The sequence below is a fragment of the Leopardus geoffroyi genome, chromosome B1 (assembly GCF_018350155.1).
Source record: "Leopardus geoffroyi isolate Oge1 chromosome B1, O.geoffroyi_Oge1_pat1.0, whole genome shotgun sequence".
Classification (NCBI taxonomy): domain Eukaryota; kingdom Metazoa; phylum Chordata; class Mammalia; order Carnivora; family Felidae; genus Leopardus; species Leopardus geoffroyi.
Genome location: NC_059327.1, coordinates 195616239 through 195640555, shown reverse-complemented (window position 1 = coordinate 195640555; position 24317 = coordinate 195616239). Strand labels below are relative to the sequence as shown.

At 43.4% G+C, this 24317-nt stretch overlaps 1 long non-coding RNA gene across 2 annotated transcripts; it reads left to right on the top strand.

Moving 5' to 3' along the window:
* LOC123596164 lies at positions 1–22527 on the top strand. Of its 2 annotated transcripts, none has more exons than XR_006711572.1 (6): positions 1–220; positions 5173–5354; positions 8730–8931; positions 11627–12874; positions 13798–13970; positions 22030–22527. It is a non-coding gene; the product is annotated as an uncharacterized LOC123596164 (long non-coding RNA). The 2 variants fall into 2 exon arrangements; XR_006711573.1 differs by lacking the exon at positions 22030–22527 and adding an exon at positions 21172–21958.
* The last annotated feature ends 1790 nt before the right edge of the window (positions 22528–24317 follow it).

Below are 24317 nucleotides of genomic sequence, written 5' to 3'. Positions count from 1 at the left end.
GAATGCCCACTGTGTGTCAACCTTGTGCTAAGCATTGTTGGGGAGACAGAGATGAGAGTAGCATCATTTTCCCCAGGAGGCTGTTGGTGGAACAAGAGTGTGTCCTTAGAGGACGGATTCTCTCTACTTCATTCACCAATGTATCCGGATCACCTAGAAGAGTGAGCTGGCCCTTAGAAGATGTTGGATTGACATTTTTTTTTTTTTTTGTCTTATGCAGGTAGGTGAGCGTGAGTGTGTGTACCAGATAACTTTAAATGGCACATAAGAGCACATAGGCCCATTTCTCTTGACCTTTTTAGACTGGCAGCATGACTATTCCCCATTCTTTCCTCCAGTCATTGTGTGTGTGTGTGTGTGTGTGTGTGTGTGTGTGTTTTCTCTTCCTACAATGTCAGCAGCAGAAACCGCAGCGTGCTATAAACTTACCTCCGTAATAGAATGTAGATGCATAAATCAAAACAGCTTCTAACGGGTTGTCTGCAGTAATAAATGCTATGGAGGCAAGCCCAACTGGCAGTGTAAGAAAGATTATACAAACCGCAGCTCGGAGGAAACACGGCGTCATGAATAAACTCAGCCCTGAATTATTTATATATTTTAGACGTTATTTTCTCTCCTCTATCCCACAAGGCCTGCAAATGATTTTCACTGAGAGCCGAGAGTGCCTGAATTTGGCTATAAAAGAAAAGCAGTTGTAGTTTGTCTTGGGCCAAGTTTCAGGATGAGGATTGTGTTTTGTTCCGTGGGGAGGCAGTGGGGCCAGCGGTGCTGTGTCACGAGAAGACACTGCTCAGCAGTCAGGACAGGACATTTCGAATCCCAGCAAGTTGTGTCTCCAGGGGCTCCTGGGCCTTGCCAACTGCCTCGGAGATGGGCGATTGGAGGGAGAGCCTCAGGGCTGGCTTGGCCTGGCTGATCTTTGAGACCCTGAAGTAGTCCCCAACTCCTGCTATCTCCCAGAGCACCTCCAACCCTGGGGAGATTTCACAGACTGTTCACGCCGGAGTCTCAGTTGTGATCAGTTTACTCAGAATTTCTGGAGTTGGGGCTGGACGGCAAGATTTTTAAAGCCACCTGGCCGAGTGATGCCAGCGGCAGCCGGGGCTGCGATTCACTGCTTTAACCCATTGTTCATTCAGCAGGACACATACCAAGCACCTGTTTGTTTCTTTTTTAATGTTTACTTATTAATTTTGAGGGAGAGAGAGAGAAAGACAGAAAGAGAGAGAGAAGAAGAGGGGCAGAGAGAGAGGGAGAGAGAATCCCAAGCAGGCTCCACGCTGTCACTGGAGAGCCAGACGCCGGCCTCGATCCCACGAACCTTGAGATCATGACCTGAGTCAAAATCAAGAGTCGAGAGTGCAACCGACTGAGCCACCCAGGTGCCCCCCAAGCACCTGTCGTAAATCAGGCACTCAGTGGAGTGCTGGCCAGAGAGCGATGATGACACAGGTCCAGGTCTGGCCTTCAGGGGGTTCTCTGTTCAGAGGGAGGGTCCCATAGGTAAATCCACAACTGCAATTTGGCGCTGTGTAATTCTGCGAGAGTAGTAGCAGTGAGAAACACAGTGAAATCGTGCTATTATTTATGGCCGGGATAATGTTTTAGCCCTTTTAAAAACTCAGGCACTACAGTAAATGATTTACATGAAGTATCCTGTTGAATTCTCTTCCTAACCCCATAGACAGGCACAGTTAGCATCTCTGTTCTCACAAATGAAGATACTGAGACCCCAAAAGAGTTAGTAACTTGCCCGAGGTTACATGGCCCATACTGGTGGAACATACGGGAGGGGAAGGGCTGCCCTACCCAGCCCCGGAGAATCAGGATGATGCCTCTATGCTTCCTATCCCTTTGAGCATACCTCAGAGCTGCAGAGATTAGGGAGCTGAGTGAGTCTCAATGTGTATGTTGTGAAAGGAAATCTTTCCCGGGTATTTTTTTGGCATAAGGCAGGACCTTGTAACACACACATAAACACACACATGTGCCCTTTCTGGTTTATCTTGTTTCCAGCTGGTTTTGCTATGAAATCTGATTGTAAAAATTTTCTGGGTAGAGCAAGAAGCAATTTTGAGTCTAAAGGAGATTCAAGGAGTCCCATTAGGTCTACTTGAACCCATTTCCCTCCCAAGCCACTATGGGCTTCTTCTTGAAATGCTGAAGACCCTAAATGTCCTCTTACTTCTGTGTCTTCATAGCCTTCCCTACAGGTGGGGGAGCCCCACCCTCACCCCAACACATGCCTTTCAGGGAGATAACAGGACTAGCCCTGAGCCCCAGGACTGGTCTGTCATGAGCCAGTTAGGGGTCACTGGAAACCAAATGGAGGTTCACACTTTTCCTCCAGCACAGGACCCTGGGCCTCTAGTGCACACTCCTTCCTGTTGGGCAGAGAATGTACAGTGAGATGCCAGTAGGTCTGGATAAGGTAATAGGGATAATCAATCAGTATGAATTTAATGAGCACGGGAGTATTTGTGAATGAAGGCATTCATGCAGAGTTGCTCTTCATTTGGCTGGCACCTGCTTTTGTAAACCCAGATATGCTCTTTTACACCCAGATATGTTCTAAGAATTGCATAAAATATCTTGTTTTGGCTGGGTGCCTAGGTGGCTCAGTTGGTTGAGTGTCTGACTCTTAATTTTGGCTCTGGTCACGATCTCATGATTGTAAGGTCAAGCCCCGAGACAGGCTCCTCATTAAGCATGGAGCCTGCTTGGGGTTCTCTCCTTCTCCCTGCTGTCCTTCACCCCACCCCTTTCAAAAAAAAGTCTTGTTTTGGGGAAAGTGTAGAGCAAAATCCAGGGCTTAGCACTAGTTAGTTTAATGCTTCTTTCGTAAGCATTACAACATGTGTATACAAACACACACACACACACACACACACACACACACACACACACACAATATTACAGCATGGAAACAACTAGGAGATGATGCCTTTATTTTACAAGTGAGCAAAGTGGCACAGTGACAGTTGATGATACTGGTCCATGCTTAGCTATACCTGGTATGAGAATCCAATTGTCCTGATTTCCCACTGAGGGCTCTTCACTTGACCCTGCTGTGACTCAGATTTCACTGCATGTTCTTGCTTCCAGTCCCCAGATTCAAGGGAAATTCTGTCCAGTATCACCAAATACATTGTCACCTGAAGTTATATAGCAAGGTCACCTGATTGTGAGGTGATTCACCCTACAGGCCCCTTGGTCAACCCACACCAAATCTCAAAGTTTTAACGCCCCAATTTCTCCCATAAGCAGGCTCTGTGCCTTTGGTAGATGAGGAGGAATTTGTCATGGGCATATTGTAAGAAATTGCAAAGGTTCTTAATAATTATTGCCTCATGTAATCCTTCTAAGTCCCCTTGCGATATATAGAGATGTTGTCATTACTCTCACTTTGTAGGTAAATTGAGTTAGATTCAGGAGTGACCTGACCCAAGATTCTTCTGGGACCTTGATGTTGCCATCATGGTAACAGGATGTGTAAGCTGTTGGTGAGCTCTAATGAACCTCTCACCCTCAAAAAATGTCTTCATCATGTCTATCTGCATTTCTCCCAGCGGGGTTCCCACTGCTAACCTTAGCTCAGTCTCCTTTCCAAATCGCTGGGTTGACTCCCCTCTTCTAGACCCTAGAGATCCAAATACTTAGATGCTTATGCTAGGGAAATATTTGTGTGTGTGTGTGTGTGTGTGTGTGTGTGTGTGTGTATCTTGAAGTTTCCATGATAGTACCTCAGGATATTTGGACCTTCCACCACCTGCCCCCCTCCCTACTAGTATCTGAACTTTTCTCTCCCTAATTGATAGAAATGCAGCTTTTGGATCTTTCCTAAAGCAGATTTGCAAGATCAGCTGTTCCTATATTCCTACCCATTTTTCCTCCTTTTTTTTTTTTCATTCTTATTCCCTCTTCTTCTAACCATCACCAAGTTTAGTCAAGATAATATAAAACATTTAGAGTCCGGCCCCGTCTGTTCTCTTAAAGGCTCATATTGCCTAAAACACCTAAATGATGCAACGAGAGGAGACCCTGTTTCTGAATAGTGATCCGAGCTTCACTGCTTGCATGGCTGGTAGACAAGCCTATGACGGGCAGCCTGTCGGAGAACTCCTAGCTCAGGGAGAGCTGCCCTCTCAGGACTCCCTCACGCTGTAGTCAAAGCAGACACTCCAACTCCCAGAATCAGGATGGGTAGGGGCAGACATCCCGCTTAAGCAGGATGCGTTCCAAGAGAGCTGATCAGAAGGAATTTTGGGACTTGGGCCAAATGGGGGCTTTCCAGGAGCCCTGTTGGGAAGAAAACATAGCAAGCTGTCTGGAGAGTCAGCAGATACGGAGACCCAAGGTCAGTGCTGACAGAAGAGATTGCAAGGAGTCAGGCTGATTAGCAGCAACCATCCTGGAACGAGGTAGGCTTGAACAATGCTGTGTTCATCTTGCCTTGTCCACTTAAATGGAAGGGATTTTAAACATGTCGTCTTGGGCAGTACAGCTGGCGTGACTGAAACCCAGTCATTGCACGAATGGGTCTTTATGGAAGATTTAACCCCGAATTAATGTTAACTGGCAAAGAAAATTCAGATGAAAGGTTCTCTTCGTGTCTTTACAGACTTTGGTAGGAAGAGGACGGAGCAGGTAACCTTTGAGGCTACAGATCCCTCCAGTGGGGAGGGCTCTGTCCATCTCCAGCCCTTCCACTCCAGTTTTTTTCAGAAAGCCTGCAAGATACCCCACCTGGTGCCAGGGATCATGGATTGGAAGATCAAATGGGACTGTTCCTCTCCTGAGAAAGCTCGCAATCTAGTGGGACAGCGTCCTTGGAAGGGAGCACTCTGAGACAATCCCTTTTTTGGAGGAAGGAAGGTGTTGAAACCCTCTGTTACTTCCATGTGATGATTTCCCCTTCTCCTGAGAAGCATATGAGATTAACACATCATAATGATTGTTTATTGTCTGTAAGCAGAGGATAAGCTATTTCTGCAAATAGGTCAGGGAGCCTATACTGTCTGAAATGCCCTGTATTGTGAGGAAATACATCCTCTTTTCCAAAATATATTTGTACAAAGAGATTAGGGGGAAAGCTGCTGCCCAGTGTTCCACATGAAGGAATTGAAGCGTGTCCATAATTTCTGCTTTTTCTTTTCTCCTATTGTTTAGAACAGAAGCCCTGTGAGACCTATAGAGCTTTAGCTGAAGCTACCAGCAACCCCTCCATGGTGTGGCATTGAATTTTGAGGCCCACGCTGTTTCCATCATGGGGAAGCCTCATCTTCAGGCAGAGACCTGGAAGCAGTGACAAGAGTGACTGGGTGTCGTCTGGCTTTTTGAAGGAATAAGAGGTGTAACACTTCCTCTGCGGGGGCCCTGAGATTTTCATTTCAGTGTGCTGGGAAGAGTAAAGTGCTGTTTGCTAGGGCCATATCTAATTACCGTAAACTGGACGACTTAAAACAACAGAAATGTATTCTCTCGCAGAAATGGAAGCTAGAAGTCTGAAGTCAAGGTGTCAGCAGGGCCAGATTCCCTCAGAAGACCCCAGGGAAGGCTCATGTGATGCCTCTCTCCTAGCTTCTCACGGTTGCCAGAAATCTGTGGTGTCCTTTAGCTTTCGGACACACGACCCCCGTCTTTGCCTCTGTCATCACATGATGTGCTTCTGTCACTGTGTGTTTGCCTTTAAATATTCCTCTTCTTCCAAGGACACCTGTCACTGGATTAAGGGTAACCTGAAGCTAGCATGACTTCCTCTTAACTTTTATTTGATCTACAAAGACCCTGTTTCCAAATGAGGTCACATTCATAGGCATTGTGAGTTAAAAATGAAATATATTTTTGTGGGGGGGACATGATTCTACCCACAACAAGTGCACCCTACACCAGTTAGGGGAAGCAGCCATAGGACAGCTGTTAGGTGTGTGCTTATTCAACATTATTCCAAAAATGTGTTTAGCCAGTACCAGACATTTCCCACATATGGGCTGGACACCAGAGCAGGAAATGTAGCCAGTGATGCTCCAGACACATGCCCGCTTTATGCAGTGGCTGGCTTTTTGTCTGTCTGAGGCAGGCGGCCTTTCTGCACCTTCCAGGGCTTGGCACTAGGCAGGCCATCATCTTGGGTGCCTCTCACTGGTCAGCGTTCAGTGCCAGGAGGAAACAGCTTTGTCTCTCTGTTCCTATCTCTGGAGGCCTGGTAGGGCCTCAGAGCTCACAACCTGGGGGGGAGATGGCTGGCTCCTCTGTTGCTCTCTGCTCAGATTTTTCTGCTGAGACTCAACAGGCTCCGGGGACCAAAACGACCTGTCTTCATGTTGGAGAAAGCCGTTGTCTCTGTATTGCTCACTTGGAGGGAGTTGTTGACATTGTCACTTTGGCCCTGGTTCACTTTTCCAGTGGAGAATATTCCGGTTTGAATCCATTCCTGTAGCGCTCTTGGCAAACACAGACAAATGTGACATTGCCCCTGGCTACCAAACGCAGCTGTGTAAAGTCAAGGCGAGGGTCCTGTGGGTTGGTCAAATTATAGCAACCTCTAGAGGGAGCTCAAGGCCTTTTCCTGTCCAAAGGCAACTACTGCCCAAAGAGGATGCTCTGATAGACTAAGCACTGATTGACAAATACATAAAAGCTACAGTGCTCGGTGGATGGGAATATTTAGTAGGAAGGAAAAAGGAATGGTTAGATATTTTGGGGGGACAGGGGAGAGAGAGGGAGGGCCAGTGGTTTATTCTTTATTTATGAGTCCAGTAGGGACAAAACAAGGTTGAGGGATCTTTCTTGCTTGGTGAGCGGTTTTGTCTCTATGGGCAACACGTTGTCCACAGGCAGAGAAATAAGGGGAGGACAGCTGAGGCCTGTTTCTTTCTAGGTCCTTGGTGATGGGCAAAAATTTTCTCCTCTGTTTTTTTTTTTTTTTTTTTCCTCCCTTAGAGTGGAAAGATCTGAAAGCCCATACTCTTCAACAAAAGTGATTAAAGGTCGGGGGGGGGGGTGCCTGGGTGCTCAGTTGGTTAGGCGTCCGACTTTGGCTCAGGTCATGATCTCAACGTTCATGGGTTCAAGCCCCGCATCAGGCTCTGTGCTGACAGCTCAGAGCTGGAGCCTGCCTCCAATCCTGTGTCTCCCTTTCTCTCTGCCCCTCTCCCCCTTCCACTCTCTATCAAAAATTAAAAAAAAAAATTAAAAAAATTGATTAAAAGGGCCATTGAAGCTCAAATGTGGCTCCAGTGTAGGAGAAACATCTGGCTAAATTACTACTAAATTAGTAGTAGTACTATTGAAAATCCACTGGGTCCGCCTGACTGCATGTCTCAAATTCTTCCTGAAGTTGTGGGAGTTGGATGGCACTTGGGGTTCTCAGTACCGCCCTCCCATTTAAGATAGGAAACAGAAACATAGGGCTGTGGAAAAGGCGACGACTAATTCTGCCATAAAGGTGACTGTAAGAGGTGTGTGATATTGGGTAAGTGACTTATCCTCACGCACATGTAGTTTCCCCAACTATAAAATGAGGATAATACCTGATTAAAGACTGTTTTGAGATTTATAAGTAAACTAATCAGCATAAAAACAACTAGCATAGTGTCTAGAGAACTATGTAAGTCTTCAACATTTGGTGGCTATTCTGACACATGAGGTTCTGGCGAATAAATGATAACGGCCACCATTGACGAGCACTGAGGAACAGGCAGGGATATCTTTGTGTTATCTCATTCAACCACATCAGCAGCATGGTGTTAGGTATGTTATTATCACCCCCATTCTCCAACTGATGAAACTGAAGCTTAGAGAGGCCAAGTAACTTGACCAGGGTCGCACAGCTACTGACTGTCAGAGCTGGGATTGGAATTCAGGTTGGTTTGACTCTGCCATGCCGCTTATTGAATTGTCTCTGGAAAGATGATCTTGAATCAATGAACAGGAAACTCTAAGCCTTTGTGATTCTGCTCTACGTGTCATTGCGTTAAAGTTCCTGTGTGAGCAGATCTGGACAGGGCGGTGTGGGGGGGGGGGTGCGGGGAGGGGAGCCTCAGCTGCTCCCAGGGATTCGTGCCTCTGAAGTGGGCACTAGCTGTGAAATAACCCTCTCCTCCTTGAATTTGAGGAAGCTGATGTATCTGAGTGCCACTTTTTAATCAAGGAGACCATCCGTCTCCTGTTGTCATTTGATCTTTTTTGCAACAACAGCCGCAAATCTCCAGGCAACACAGACATGACGCAGACAAAATGAAAACTGAGGAAGTCGTATCTTTCTCTCATTAATGGGAGAGGAGAAAACACACAGCTTTTGCCTTGAGTGTTTGGGGGATGTGTTATTTTTAGAAAAGAACATTTTGTGATTTTGTTGTTTGATTTCTGAGCAGGCTTTCTTTTTAAATTCTTTTTCAGTAAGTTGCCGAATCAAAAAGGAATAGTAGATCTAGCAATAACAATCAATCAGCAAAAGGAGATTGAGCTCCTCCATGTGCAAGGCAAGGAAACAAAGAAACTGAGGCTTTTCCCCTGCTCTTTAGATGTTTAGAACCTACTAAGAAAGATTGTATAGCTATATATGTATAGAGCTCAGAAAATAAGGCAATCTCATCTATCGTAGTTGGCAGGAGGTAGAATAACCAGAGAGGAAAAAATTGTAGCTCTCTGAAGATTGGATGAAGTTGTTCATTCATTTGTTCGCTCGGTGTATTTTTATTGAACACCTTCTTTGTATGCGGCAGGTACTTGGAAACGAAAGCTGAATAAGACCTTGACACCACCCTTGAAAAGTTTGTAGTCCAGTGGCAGACACAAAATTAGAATTATAAACCAAGAAATGCTGTGAAGTGATAGAAATTTGTACAAATAACGTGGGGCCACAGCAGAAGAGGTGGCGAAGTCTACCGAGAGGAGAGAGGTATCCGAAGACTTCGTGGAAGAGAGGTAATCAAGATGGGTATTGAAGGATGGGGACGCGCCGACCAGAATGTAGATGAGGCAAAGTGGTTCAGGCAAAAGAAGCAACATCGGCGAAGATTTGTGAGCTAGTGCTGCATGGGTGAGGCTCTGTCTATAGCTGGGAAGGCTAAGGGCATTGGATGGCATAGAGAGAGGAGGCTAGAGATGTAGGAGGGCACTCTCACAGCATCTGGAGGCAATGGGGAATCTTTAAAGGATTTGAACAAAATGGCGTAACTTGGGCAGATCTTTGTTTTCAAAACATGAGTCACACACCTTCTTGAAGGTACCATTAAACAAGTCTGTGTAATAAGAACTATTACAGACTGTGGATAGGCCGGGCAGGATTGAGTGGATCTTCCCTGAAAGTCTTCAAAAGACTTCGAAACGGGAAGGGCTGTCAGCAGGGTGTGGCCTGATCAGATATGCTTTTTAGGAAGGACGTGTTGCTCTTGAAGAGGAAATGTATAGGAGGGATGTCAATGTGGAGGAAGAAGAACCTATTAAGAGGTGATTTGTTTGGTTAAGGAGAGAGGTGATGTTGGCCTAGACCCAGGTGCTTGCAGTAAAAATGGAGAAAAGCTCATTCAATGAGCAGATACCTAGGAAGCGAAAAGGATTGAAGTTGGTGACTGTTTGAGCAGCCTGGAATGCTGACAGGGATGTAGAAGGCCAGAGAAGGAGAAGAATTCACAGAACCTGGGCGAGTGGTGGGGACATTCACGCATCACAGAGATGTAGGACACGGGGCGAGGGCCTGCTTGGGGGTAAACTAGATAGCGCTATGGAAGACAGTTAGGGATTTACCCTGTGCTGCCTGGGGTATATGGGGAGTACTGCATAGGCAGAGTGAGCGAGGAAGGAGGAATTGTTATCTCAACTCAAACACAAATTGGGCTGCTAGTCTGCCTCAGGATCTGGCCAACATGCTGGGACCAAACACCATCAATAGATTATTTTTAAGAAGTTCTGCAGCCCAGTGAGAGATTAAAGCGGGCACATGGATGATGTCAATATAACGTGTCAGTGTGTTGATAGACCTATATATGAGATTGGACAAGTATTGACAAGGACCTAGTGAATGCCAGGATCTTGCTAGTGCTATGCACATGGCAGTGAGTGAAACTACCAGGAGCCTTACCTCCAAGGAGATGACATTTCATTGGGGAAACTCAATACATACATACATAAAAACACACAAAGATTGGGGCACCTGGGTGGCTCAGTTGGTTAGGCGTCCCACTTCAGCTCAGGTCGTGATCTCATAGCTCCTGAGTTCAAGCCCTGGGTTGGGCTCTGTGCTGACAGCTTGGAGCCTGGAGCCTGCTTTGGATTCTGTGTCTCCCTCTCCCTCTGCCCCTTTCCTGCTCACTCTCTGTCTCTCGCTCTCAAAAATAAAATAAACATTAAAAAAAAATAAAAACACACACACAAAGATTTAGTTAAGTACTGTTAGCTTAGGTTCTAGGAGAAGCAAAAGTAAGACATAGGACTTTGAAGGAATATGGGGAAAGGCACTGGATGGGACTGGGGGAGCCCTTCCTCATGGAATGGAGGGGAGAGGGAAGGTAGGCAGGCAGGTAGGAAAATATACTGCCACGCAGCATAAGAGAATGTCAGTTGATGGTGGGTCCCCAAGTCAAAATTGCTGGCCAGAGGATTTCCATGTCCCCAGGATCAGACTGCCTTAGCATCCCTTTCCTGTTCAGCCGATGGCTAGGAGCAGCCCACGGGAAATGTGGCTTGAGAGTGTGCATATGGGTGGACTTCAGAGAGTAACAACCTAGGCCCTTACACAATTGTGCTTCAGCATTAGGTGGCCTGCAAGGTGATTCTTATGGCTATCACAACTATGAGGCAAGTAATCCAGATGCTGAGAGACAATAACCTAGGAAAGTGAGCATTCAGATGAATTAGCAATGGATGGATGGCCTCTGGGGGAAATGGCATTTGACCTAAGACTAGAAGGATGAGAAAAATCCAGCTATATGTAAAGCCTGGAAAAAGTATTGTAAGTAGAGAGGGAAGAGCAAATGCAAAGGCCCTGTGGCGGTATCTAAGGGTCCCTCAGAAGGCCAGTGAATGTAAGCAGAACAAAGAAGAGTGGCAGAAGTTACAGACAAGATGATAATCCAGGATTTTGTACATCATTTCAAGGAGTTTATACTTTATTCTAACTGCAGAGGAAAGACAGTGGCGAATTTAAGTTGGACAGTGATACGATTTGACGTATTTTAAGAAGACCGCTCTAGCTGCTGCATTGGGCACGGCTTATAGGTTTTCAAGAGTGGAAATTAATTAGATGGTGACAGATGATGATGATTCACACAGTCAAGGCGCATTGACCTAATCTGGGGTTGCCAGGGGCTGCGGGTCTGGAACGAAAAGGGAGAGGTCATCTGAGCTGTGTCTTAAAGGGGTGGCTTTTTAAAGCAATTGCAGAAAGGAGGTGACATTTAAGGGGAACTTGACTGGCTCTCTGAAGGGAGGAGCAACCTTATAGCACTTTTCAAAATCGCTTCACTAAAACCCAGAGTCAAAGCAGTCTTTAATTTAGTGCCTTTTATAGGACAGAATACAGTTTAGGAGTAACCAAGGACATTCACAGGTGAAAAGTACTTAAATCAGAGAGACAGTGTAGTTAGGGAAAGGAGACCAACCATTTCTTTCTTTATGGCAGAGAACATTAACTGAATACCTCAGAGGCTGAAGCAAAGAAACAAAGAGAACACTAGTCTTCTTTGTCAATCTGGCTCTGAATGCGAACACCGTTTTGAACTTGGAGGACTCATGGGAAGTTGGTTTGATGGTTGGAGGCTTGTTTTTAGAACTCATTCTTTGCTGCTTCTTTCTATACTTTGTTTTGTTTTTGTTTCTGGTTTTTAGTAAAGCCTATACCCGCAATCACAACAATCTCACAAAGGACTAAATCAGAGACCAGAGTCCGAATGCCCAGTCACGTTGCTCCCTCTACCACTCGGTGGATTTCTTCTAGATTCTATATTCTGATGTCAGCCATCTCCCGCCCTTCTTTTCTTTCCTCACGGGCCCTGCCTTAGGTTTATACTTTTGCAATAGATCCTTAAATGTTCTCCCTGCCTCCAGATTCTTACATTGCACACAGGTCAAATGTCAAAACGGGGCTTCTTGGATAAAAGCAGCCCACGGTGCCTTTCCTTTTTCTTTTCTGTCCAAAACACTTTTTAGAATAAGATGTCTGGATAGAAAAATTAGATGTGTTTACGTAAAAATACCCATTCCTGGTTTCTCTTGAAAACTCAGTTGATCTGGACCACACTAGTTCAGCCAGAGCAACGGGTGGACGAAACCCAATAGAGGTCCTCTCTTCTCGCTCAGGCGTCAGACGTCTCTCCAGTTTGTCATCACCTCTCTTCCTCGCTGTGGTTCTATACCTTTCCTTTTTTTACCTGCCTGAATCTGGGGTGCATTTGAATTCCAAACAGAAATCTGATCATGTGACACTCTTATTTAAAAAACCTGCACCTGTTGGTCTGGCAGATGAAGTTCAAACTCTTCACCGTAGCACAGAAAGGACTTCTTCACCTGGTCTCATGCTCTCTGTGGATGTCCTTTGTGACTCATGCCCTTCTCAGAAGTCATGCTGAATGGCTGCGCCGTGTTGTATGTCTGTGTCTTCTTCTGTCTACTGTGATTTCTTCCTTTCAGGTGGGATGCCATTTCTTTTCTTCTGCAGCTGGTGTACATTTATTCTTTATCCTCTGTCCAAATATAAATCCTCTAACTTCTGCTTTCTCATCACCTGCTTCTCCACTTCCTCAGCATCTCGGGCTCGCCTCTGTTAGGACCCTTTGCCAGCAGTGTCTGGTGAATTCTCTCTCCTTCTCCAGACTGCACACCCTCCGGGATTCTGAACCATCTTCGTCTTTGGAGGCCTAGTGTGGGATAGGTGAGTGGTGTTCAGTGAATAAAGGTGTCGAGTGGAAAAGTTTGATCTTCTATTTTCTTCCCTATGAAAGGACACCTCCTGCTTCCATATCAGAGGATTATTGTGGGAACCCAATGGCATAATGTCCTTTGTAAAAGTACTTGGAAACTGCAAAGCGATGTATATGAATGAATGGAACAGTCGGAAAATGGTATATTCTCAACTTGCTTAAATGACTTAACTGGTTGTACCTGCAGAGAACAGTGACCTAGAAGGCAGGAGGCCTGGAATACAGTTCCCGTTTCCTTGCCAATTAGCGGTGTAACTTAGGGCCACTTTCTTTCGCCACTCCAGACCTTGGCTTCCAGAGCTGGGCTTTGAAAATTTTAAGGTACTTGCTCTTCCTCCTCCTCCTTCTTCTTCTTCTTTTCTTCTTCTTCTTCTTCTTCTTCTTCTTCTCCTTCTTCTTTTTTTTCTTTTGCTTCAATTTTCCCAGGATAAGACACTCTTCTTGTTCTTAAAGGATTTTATTCTGACACATTTGATATGGTATGTTAATCATAATACAATAACAAATATGTACTAATTAGTTTTTTCATTAAATATACAAATCAATGACAATAGCTACTGTGTGGAGCTGATTAGTAACATTTTCCTAACCTAGAATTGTTTTCATTATTTAATCAGCATTAACAAATGGAAGTTTCAGAGCTCAGACTGTAAAGGTCTCAGCAGCAGTATTATGGTATCTCACTTGGCCCCATGGCATCTTTCGTTCTACACTTGCACAACAATGCTATCCTTCTTCCTCTGTTCCTCTAAAGTCAGCAATGTGATTGATGCATTTGGGGAGAGGAGCTGGGAGCAGAGGGAGTGTGGAGGAAATGAAGAGTATACTTGGAGGGGGGGGAAAGCTCATCCTTTCCTTATTTTCTAAATTGCAGCTTATAAAGTTGATTCACTGACTGCTGGTTTAAAATGGTGTCTGTGAACAGCCTCTGGTACAGCTTTCTCCGTAATGTGCAGTAAAATACCAAAGAAGGCTTAGAAGAAGATATAAACTCAAAATACAGCCATAAACTTGGACTGACAATCAACTAAAGGCTGGATCGGGGAGGTGGGTATTTTTTGTTTTTTGCTTTTTGGCCAACTTTAAGGTCAATGAAACTGAAGTGAAAAACACGGTCCATTGGCTTGGGAATGCTCTTTAGGAATTGTTCTATAGGAAAGAGATGGGAAGGATCATTGTCTTTCTTTCGTTGTCCACATTCTGGGATTGTGTGTGTATCCCTGGGAAGGATCCCCTGGTGGAAATTCTTGTTTTCCAGAACCCAGAACCTCAGAATGTGACCTTATTTGGAAATAGGATCTCTGCAGACATAATTAAGGTGAGGGTCAGGACGAGATCATACTAGATTCAGGTAGGTTCTAAGTCCAATGAGAGTATTCTTATAAGGTACAGAAAAGGACACGTAAAGAAAATATGGTCATGTGACTACTGAGGCAGAGAATGAAGTGATGTGGCCACAAGCTAAGAATGCAAGGAGCCCCCAGAAGCTGGAAGAGGCATGGAAGGCTTCCTCTTGATTTTGGACTTCTCATCTCCACAACTGTGAAAGAATAAATGTCTGTTGTTTTAGGCTGCCATATTTTTGGTAATTTGTTGTGAAAGCCCTGGGAAACAAATACAGTGGGAAACAAGTTTATACTAGGGTTGAATTCAAACACAAATTTTGTCTGTCCCCCAACACCTCCCCAACCCCCAGTGTGTTATCTGTATTTATCAATCTGTTTTTTTTGGTGTAGGTGAAATAAATAAGTCATGGGGATGAAAAGTACAACATAGAGAATATACATAGTCAATAATACACTTATCATGGTGAGCATTTTGTATGTATATAGTTGCTAAATAACTATGTTGTACACAAAACTAATTTAATATGTCAACTTCAATTTAAAAAAATGCAAACACTTAAGGTAACAAAATGAGTGGGTTGTCCAGGGAGGAGACTGAAGCAAACCAGAGAAGATATGCTTTATGTAAAGATAACAAATTGTTGGGGCGCCTGGGTGGCTCAGTAGACTAAGCACCTGACTCTTAACTTCAGCTTAGGTCATGACCTCACAGCTCATCAGCTTAACCCTTGCATTGGGCTCTGCACTGACAATGTGGAGCCTGCTTGGGATTCTGTCTCCTTCTCTCTTTGCCCCTCTCTCACTTGCTCTCGGTATCTTTCTCAAAATAGGTAAAAATAAACTTAAAAAAAAAAAGACAACAAATTGTCTTGCAAGAACACAGATAGAGATTTGCCCAATCTTTCCGTAATTCAAGAGGAGCTGGAAATCTGGATTTTATTTCTGTGCATTTATTTATTTATTTATTTATTTTAGAATTGCATCGATTTTATTTTAAAAATGGTGCTATTTCAAATGCCTCTGAGTCAGATTCCTCCTGTGGGCAGCCAGCTTGCCACCTCCTGGGCAGGGCCTGGAGGACAGGAGGAGGGCTTTAATGGCAGGAATGCAAAGCATCTTGAGGTGGAAAAATAGAATTTCTGCACCTTTGCTGGGGGAAAGAAATACAGGATGACCCTGGTAGCGGGACATGTGGGGGACTGATGGCTATTTTCATGCTCAACAACTGTTCATGTCAGCGGAAATCCAGAAATAACTTGGGAAGAATTTCACTTCAGTCTATTAGATCCACGGTTAATAAAGCCTGTTAGAAGGTGGAACTTATTTAGGAGCTGTGAACATTCAACTGGTATGTAGTTATACCTTAGAAAAGAGGAATTGGCCAGAAGGAAGTGAGGTCAAGGAACATTCATACTGGAAGTTTTCTGGCAAATACAGGGTTTTGATACATCTTTTATTTAAAGATGAGAAAGCCATATCACATGAAGGATATACCCCAGCAGTGACAACAATCACAGTGCAGGAACTTGGAACAATGGTTATGAAAGATTATTATGGAAGTTCAGAGGAAGAACAAACCTTTGCCAAAGATCTGCTGCAGGAAATGGCTTTTGCTTTTTTTTAGGAGATTATTTTGCATCCTTAGATGAGATGCAAGGAACAATAGCTTCTTAAAAATAGGACAGATGTCATAAAGAAATAGAGAGTGTTATGTAAAAGGGGCTGGATGAGATAAGGAAGAGTTTCTACAACACTAAAGGTTCAATGGTAGAATTAGCACTAACAGTTAGCTTTAAGAAGCAGTTAAGAACATAATTGAGATTACAGAAAATCAGTGTGATATGAGATACATTTTGGAACTTCTGATGCATTGAATGTCAAAGTGTCTTTGACCAGAATTGCATTTGCATATTTTAAGTGGAAAAAATAAAATGCACTATATTTGTCAGGGTTCTCCACAGAAACAGAACTAATAGGATGTATATACGTATATATATGAAATATATTTTAAGAAACTGGCCCACGTGATTACAGAAGCTGAGAAGTGGCAACATCTGCCATCCGCAAGCTGGGGACCCAGGAATATCTCGGTATGGTTCTGAGAACTGGATGCTCAGTGCTGCATGTCCCAGGCAAGGGCAAGAGGAGATCCATATACCAGCTCAAGGAGTCAGGCAGAAGCCAGTTCCCGTGTCCTCTGCCTTTTTGTTCTATTCAGGCCCTTGACAGATTGGATGATGCTCATCCACACTGGGGAGGGTCGTCTGCTTTACTCAGTTAATTCATCCAAATACTAATCTCATCCAGAAATGCCTTCACAGACACACCCAGGAATAGTATTTAATCTGGGGACTCCACATCCCTGTCAAATTGATGCATACAATTAACTAACACAAGCCCACTCTTTGTCAGATTGGCATTCATGTACATCTCCTTCAACCATACTTAATTTCCAAATAAAGGCAGTAGTGAGATCATAATTCTGCCTAACATGAAAAAACCACCCTGAGCGCAACCAAAAATGCACTAACTTCTTCTCCAGAAGAGGAGTAAAGTCCTTGCATGATATTAACTCTTCTCCTTGATATCCCATAACTTAAATACTGTAATGTAAAATTAGCAAAGCTTAAATACTATGACTAAAGTCAATATATCTTACATTACATGATAAGGGAGTAAAAAAGGAAAGAAAACATAGCAATTGATATATATTTATACATATAATATATATATTGAGCAAATGGTCTTACACACACACACACACACACACACACACATTCATAGCAAAATAAGGAGGAAATACTCATGACAATTCCAGTCCTAGTTTCTGTAACTGGTCACATAGTTGTAGCTGGTATTTATAACTACTGTCTCTTACTATCCATTCTGCATGCCCTTTGCTTTCTGCAAACACCTCAGCCAGTTGTGGTCTTTACCTGGTGGAGCAACCCAAATTTTCATTCCATTAGGGTTTGGGCCATGATTAGTCCTGCCTGATTTGGATTGTTGTCATCTTCTTTTGAACTTAATCATAGAGCATGGTAATACTAAGAGACACTATAGGGGGTGTTTTATAATCCAGACATATTCTTCCTTCCTCCACTGTGGAGAAGTAGTCCAATTTCCTGTTGGTAGTGAGGATCAATCACCCCAGCCAGCATAGGAACTCCCTTTTACTCTTTGTTGATTCAGACTGAGGGAGAGACCAAAGTGTCTGGGTGGCCATCTGCACTTCCATTTCAGTGAAATCACTATTGTTTCTCCTGGTGGCAGCATCTCTCCCTTTGCAACTAAGATGTCTAGGCCAGCAGAACATATGGCTATAGGAACAGGAAGCAAAACTTTTTCTAGTGGGTTACTAAGGATAACAGTGACTGATATCACTCACATCTCTAACCTTTGATTCCTGGATCCATGAATCTTGGCTATGGGAGAAACAGTACTCTATATGGAACCGTAATTCAGACCATAGATGGACTTCTAGAGAAATCTTGCTTCAGCCCTGAAAGGCACTATCACCTGGCATTGCCACTGAGTCTTCAAAAGGCTATTGAACCATCCTATCAAGCCAGCTACTTTAGGATGGTGGGGGACATTGTTAGACCAGTGAATTCTATGACCATGGGCTTGCTATGAAGTAAGTTTCTTGGTCAGAAACAATGCAGTGTGGAATACCATGACAATGCATAAGGGATTCTGTGAGTCCACAGATGGTAGTTTTGGAAGAAGTATTGAGTGCAGGGAAGGCAAATCTGCATCCATAACAAGCATCCATTCTAGTAAGAACAAAATGTTGCCCCTTGCATGACCGAAACCGTCCAAGTAATCAACCTGCCACCAGATAGCTGGCTGATCACTCCAGGGGAATGGTGCTGCACCAGTGGAAGATTGGGCTCTCAGAAGGGGTCATATACAGGTTGACTGTGGTACGTAGAACACCATGGTGTGAGCCCATGCATATTCTTTCACCCGCGAGACCAGGGCCACTTTGTTCATGAACCCATGGGGCGATGACAATGGTGGCTGAGGAAAGAGGTTGACTGATAGTCACAGAACTGGGTTATCTTATCCACTTGATTATTGAAATTCTTGTCTGCTGAGGTCATCCTTTGGTGAGCAGTCACATGAGACACAAATATCTTCACATTTTTGCCCATTCATGGGGGTCTACCCATATCCTTCTTCCACAAATTTCCTCTAATCATGTTTCTTCCAAGTCCCTAACCATCCAGCCAAACGATTGTCCACAGTCCATTAGTTGGTATGTGATTGCATATCTGGCTGTTTCTCTTTCCAAGCAAAGTGAACAGCCAGGTGCATTGTTTAGAGTTCTTCCCACTGGGAAGATTTTCTGTTACGACTGTCCTCAGGGACATCACAGAAATTGACTGTAGTGCTATAGCTGTCCAGTTTTGAGTGGGGCCTGCACTTTGTGGAGAACCATCTGTAAACTAGGTCTGGGTCTTCTCTCCCTTTGTTTACTGATTGTAGGCAACTCCCCAGGAGGCTTTATATTCAGACTAGGAGAAAGAAGGAAGTGTAAGGAATAGAGACCTTGGGCATTTGGGTCCCATTTCATATGATTTACTTGTGCCCTTCAGGAACTCCTGTGGCCTGAATTATATATAATTCACTCTCTTTTGTTGATGGAGTGCTGCTGTGTAATCCCAACGTTATGACATGGTGGGTCAGATGATAATACCCGATTTGTGATGAGCAGCTCAGGTGGCATAATAACTTGGTGGCCCATGGTTAAGCATTTAGTCTCTATTAATGGTCCAGAGCAAGTCAAGAGCTGTTTCTCAAAAAAAGTGTAGTTATCTGCAGAGGATAGCAAGGCTTTGCTCCAAAATCCTAAGGCCTGTGCCATGATCCACCTGCAGAGACCTACCGAAGGTTCCAGACTGCATCCCTACCTGCTACTGACACTTCAAGCACCATTGGATATGCTGGATCATGTGGTCCAAATGGCAGAGTGGCTTGCACAGAAGTCTGGACCTATTACAGAGCTTTTTCTTGTTCTCAGCCCCATTCAAAACTAGCATCATTCACGTAGAATCTGTCCATGATTGATGCCCACTTTGAATAATAATTCCTGCCATTCTGTTCAAAGACTGGGTAATTATTGCCAAAATACTGAAATGTTTAATATACCTCTGAGAAGATAAATAAACAACAACAAAAAATCCATTTTGCCTTTATAAGCGTAGAGCTGCAGAGAGTGACATATGACCGTTTTCAATACCTCAGAACCTGAGTAGTGATTTTCTGCATCTTTAAAATTTATATGAAGAGCCTGAGTTTTTGGAAAGGAATATACCACCCACTGGCAGATATTATCTGTCATTAAGCCACTTTTCATTTTGTCTCCCATTCAGGAACTATGAACATGTCTGAGTTCTTTATGCTTAAAAGCAGTATATATGCCATTATTTCAAGCACATTAAAATACACGGAAAAAGTGGAAGACATAAACAAAAGAAACTATTTCTGGTTGTCATTAGTTATATGCTTGATTATCATTATTTTTGAACAGTCACATTGTTTATCTTATTCCTTCTTTGCGCTTTTTAAATTTTCAAATTTTCTACAGAATGAAATTTGCTCTCTTCAAATGAAAAGAAGTAGAGAGTAGTAAAAATAGCTACATTTCATTTTAATATGTCATAACATAATAATTAAAAACATTTCCATTTCAAACTAGAAGAAAATACCCCCAAATATTAACACTAGTTATATCTGTGCAGGAAAAATAGGAGTGGTTTTGTTTTTTTTTCTATGTGTTATAAAGAGCCTTATGATTTTTATTTACAAAAAAACAATCAAGATTTTGAATATAACGAGTGCATTCAACAAAAATTTTGTTATAGCCTATTGTGTGATGGGATCACGGTGATGATATACATGAATGAGGCCTGACACTTTATTCCAGGAGTTTCCATTCTCATGAACTATTGTTTTCTTTTTAAAAAATTTTTTTTAATGTTTATTTATTTTTGAGACAGAGAGAGACAGAGCATGAGTGGGGAGGGGCAGAGAGAGAGGGAGACAAGAATCTGAAGCAGGTTCCAGGCTCTGAGCTGTCAGCACAGAGCCCGACTCGGGGCTCAAACTCACGAACTGTGAGATCATGATCTGAGCTGAAGTCGGTCACTCAAGCGACTGAGACACCCAGGCACCTCGAACTATTATTTTCTTAATTGCCAAATAAAACATAAGGAATGAGAGGCATCGCTTCTCACTGATAGAGAATCTCTGTATGATGAGCTCTTTGGTCAGTTGGAATTGGTTGAAATAATATCTGGCATATTAAACATATCCTTTCAAGAAGCCTGGTGAGATTAGTGGTGCCTGGGTGGCTCAGTGGGTTAAGCATCCAACTTCAGCCAAGGCCATGATCTCGCGGTTCCTGAGTTCGAACCTCACATCAGCCTCTGTGCTGACAGCTCAGAGCCTGGAGGATGCTTCGGATTCTGTGTCTCCCTCTCTCACATTCTGTCTCTCTCCCTCTCAAAAATAAATAATAAAAGCATTAATTTTTTTAAATAAGCCTGGTGAGTTTCAAAAAGCATGATCTAGAGAGTCAGACCTGTTTTCACTCCAGATTTGCCATGTAATCGCAGGCATTAAATTGTCTGGGCCTCAACCTCCCCATTTTTAAAATGTGGAGGCTAATGTTGAACTGAGTGTCATTGTGAATGAAGTAAAGTATGGTAAGGAGCTTCTCACAGTGACTATTAGGGCACTCTGATACATGGGAATTTCTTCTCTCTTTGCCTTTATCTGCAGGATTAAAAATGTACGTTAACAATAATCATCTTTCATATTTGATGCAGTCAGTGCTTTCAAGTTTGCAACCCAATCTCACACATCCTCTCTTGATTTCTCACAAAATTCCTCAGGTAGCAGAACCTGTCGGAAGGTTTGATGGGATAACATGGCAGCTCAGGAGGAAGCAGATCACCCTGAGATCTGGGGAGTACTTCCATTAATAACTGAGGAAACAAAAAGCTAGAGGGGTGACAAGGTCAGGGTGATCTTGATGGGAAATGAAGAGGCCAACCCTTGCACTGAAGGGCCTCTGACACCACCTCGTATTCCACTCCTCCCTACGAGTACAGAGGCATCTTGGTGCCTTTCGGATGGAAATTGTCAAGTAACTGGATTCGTAGGATCAGCTGTAGTTTCTGGATAGAGAAATTTGACGCAGCGGGGTGGGATATCAGGCTCTGTGCCCCATGGGCCTGAGGTCTATTTACTGCGACTGATGCCAACTCTTACAAAGAGGAGGCTGAGGAAGTTTTCAACCTCGTGGATCCCAGTAACTAGCCTCAGCCATGTTAGTCACTCTGCTAGTGGCTGCCAGATCACGCACAGATGCCACCTGCTGGGAAGATCCCACTCCAAGACTGAGACCTGCTTCAGAACCTAGCGTGAGAATTGTCAATACCTACAACTTGGAAATGCTGGGACAGGCAGAGCTGTAATTAAAGTAGGTAGAGCGAGAAGAGTTCTTGTTTTACTCAGGAGGAAATTGAGACTTACAAAGGCTTTGGAGACTTAACTTGAGAGGCAAAGGCAAGAAGATCTGATTTCTCTCTGCATTTTGATAACTATCATCTTCTCTTTTTTCTTTTCTTTTTTTTTCTTTTCTTTTCTTTTCTTTTCTTTTCTTTTCTTTTCTTTTCTTTTCCTGATTCTTTCTTTCTTTCTTTCTTTCTTTCTTTCTTTCTTTCTTTCTGTCTTTCTTTTTTGGCCAGGTATTCTAGACTCTGGGACTTCAGCAGTAAATAAAGCTGACAAAAATCCCACCCCTGCAGAGCTTGCATTCCAAAGGAAGAAGACAAAAATAAAATGTATTATATGACATAGTATGATAGGAAGTGAAAATGGCTATGTAGAAAAATAAAGAGGGAGGGGGAGAAAAATAAAAAGGAAGGGGCCTCATTGAGAAGATGGCATTTGAAGAAAACCTGTGGGCTTCCTGAGGAGAAGTGTCTCAGACCCAGAGAGCAGCCAGTTTAAAGGCCCTGAAATGGGAACATGCTGGAGATGCTGGAGAATTTCAGAAACAGGAGGAGACCACTGTGGTTGGAACAGTGTGACGATGGGACATGGAGAGATAGCGGGGTGCCAGATCTTGTATGTCCTTAAGTTTCATTCACCAGACACATGAAAAGATGCTCAAGGTCACTCATCATCAGGGAAATACACATCAAAGCCACACTGAAATACCACCTCACACTGGTCAGAGTGGCTAAAATGAACAGATGAGGAAACTACAGATGCTGGCAAGGATGTGGAGAAACGGGAATCCTCTTGTACTGTTGGTGGGAATGCAAACTGGTGCAGCTGCTCTGGAAAACAGTGTGGAGGTGCCTCAAAAAATTAAAAATAGAACTACCCTATGACCCAGCAATAGCACTACTATGAATTTACCCACGAGATACAGGAGTGCTGATGCATAGGGGCACATGTATCCCAATGTTTAGAGCAGCACTATCAACAATAGCCAAATTATGGAAAGAGCCCAAATGTCCATCAACTTATGAATGGATAAAGAAGATGTGGTTTATATATACAATGGAATACTACTTGGCAATCAGAAAGAATGAAATCATGCCATTTGCAGCAACGTGGATGGAACTGGAAGGTATAATGCTGAATGAAATAAGTCAGTCAGAGGACAGATATCATGTTTTTACTCATATGTGGATCTTAAGAAACTTAACAGAAGACCATGGGGGAAGGGAAGGGGAAAAAATAGTTACAAACAGAGAGGGGAGGAAGCAAACCACGAGAGACTCTTAAATACTGAGAGCAAACTGAGGGAGGATGGGGGGTGGGGGAGAGGGAAAATGGGTGATGGGCATTGAGGAGGGCACTTGTTGGGATGAGCACTGGGTGTTTTATTTAAGCCAATTGGACAATAAATTATATTCATAAAAAAAAGACCTTGGTTTTATTTTGGGGAGGATGGAGATCCACAAGAGGGTGTTGAGTAAAGGACTGATAAAGTCAGACTCACACGTTAACAGGATCCATCTGGCAACTGCTCATTTAGGACCATGTGGTGCTATCTCTACTGCACATGTAGATATAGGAAGTACCCTATCCCTCAGCTTCGGGCTGAGTACAATGACAGGGCTTGGGGCTCCAGATGGCCATAAATTACATGCGAAGAGCTGTTCAGGGGAGAAAAGGCTTCAGGAATCAGGTCACTCACAACACCTCAAGAGGAGCTATTTGCCCCCTGTATAAAAAGTCTCTCATGGGAAACTCTATGAGATGTACTTATATTTCCAGATGGTAGTCTCCATGTGATACTGGCTGGATTCTGTGAAACACATCTAAATGCTGTTGACATGAGAACATCTGATACAGAGGGCACCTGGTGGCCTTATTTGATACTCTTATGAAGAATCATTCAAAGTAGGGCCATCCTTGCTGGGATTTGTGGTATGAATTTCCCAAAGTACCTGCTTTCCCATGGAGTAGGACCAGGAAGGTTTATCAATGCTCCATTTTGACCTTGAAGGATCTTTGTAGGCAAAGTCTCTCAATTGTTCCTGGATTCTTTTCAAAAGTAGCTCAAGATTTTTCTAGACATATTACAAAAAATCATAGGTCTTACTATTTAGTTTAGCTTATTCTTTATTTAACCAGACAACCAAACATGTGTTGAATGAATGCCTCCCATGTTCCAGGTACCCTGAGAGGGTAACTGATAAAGAAAATTTACTCTCTGGTATTGATGAACTCAGGGTTTAGTAGGAAGCTCAGATGAGTAAATAATAATAGCAGGGTTACAAAGCAGACTTTCACAGCTGCTTTTACATGATGCTATAGATGTTTGGAAAAAGAAACTCCATCAGGAGGGGACAGGTAAGGATTTCCAGAAGAATTCAGAAGTAGAAGATTTTCACTTCAGGGAAAATATTGGTCTGTGATATTTAAAGGTACTTTACTTACCTCCCTCTCTCTGTCTTCCTTCCTTTGTTTCCTTCATTCCTTGTCTTTCTCCCTTCAACAAATACTTCTTGAGTGT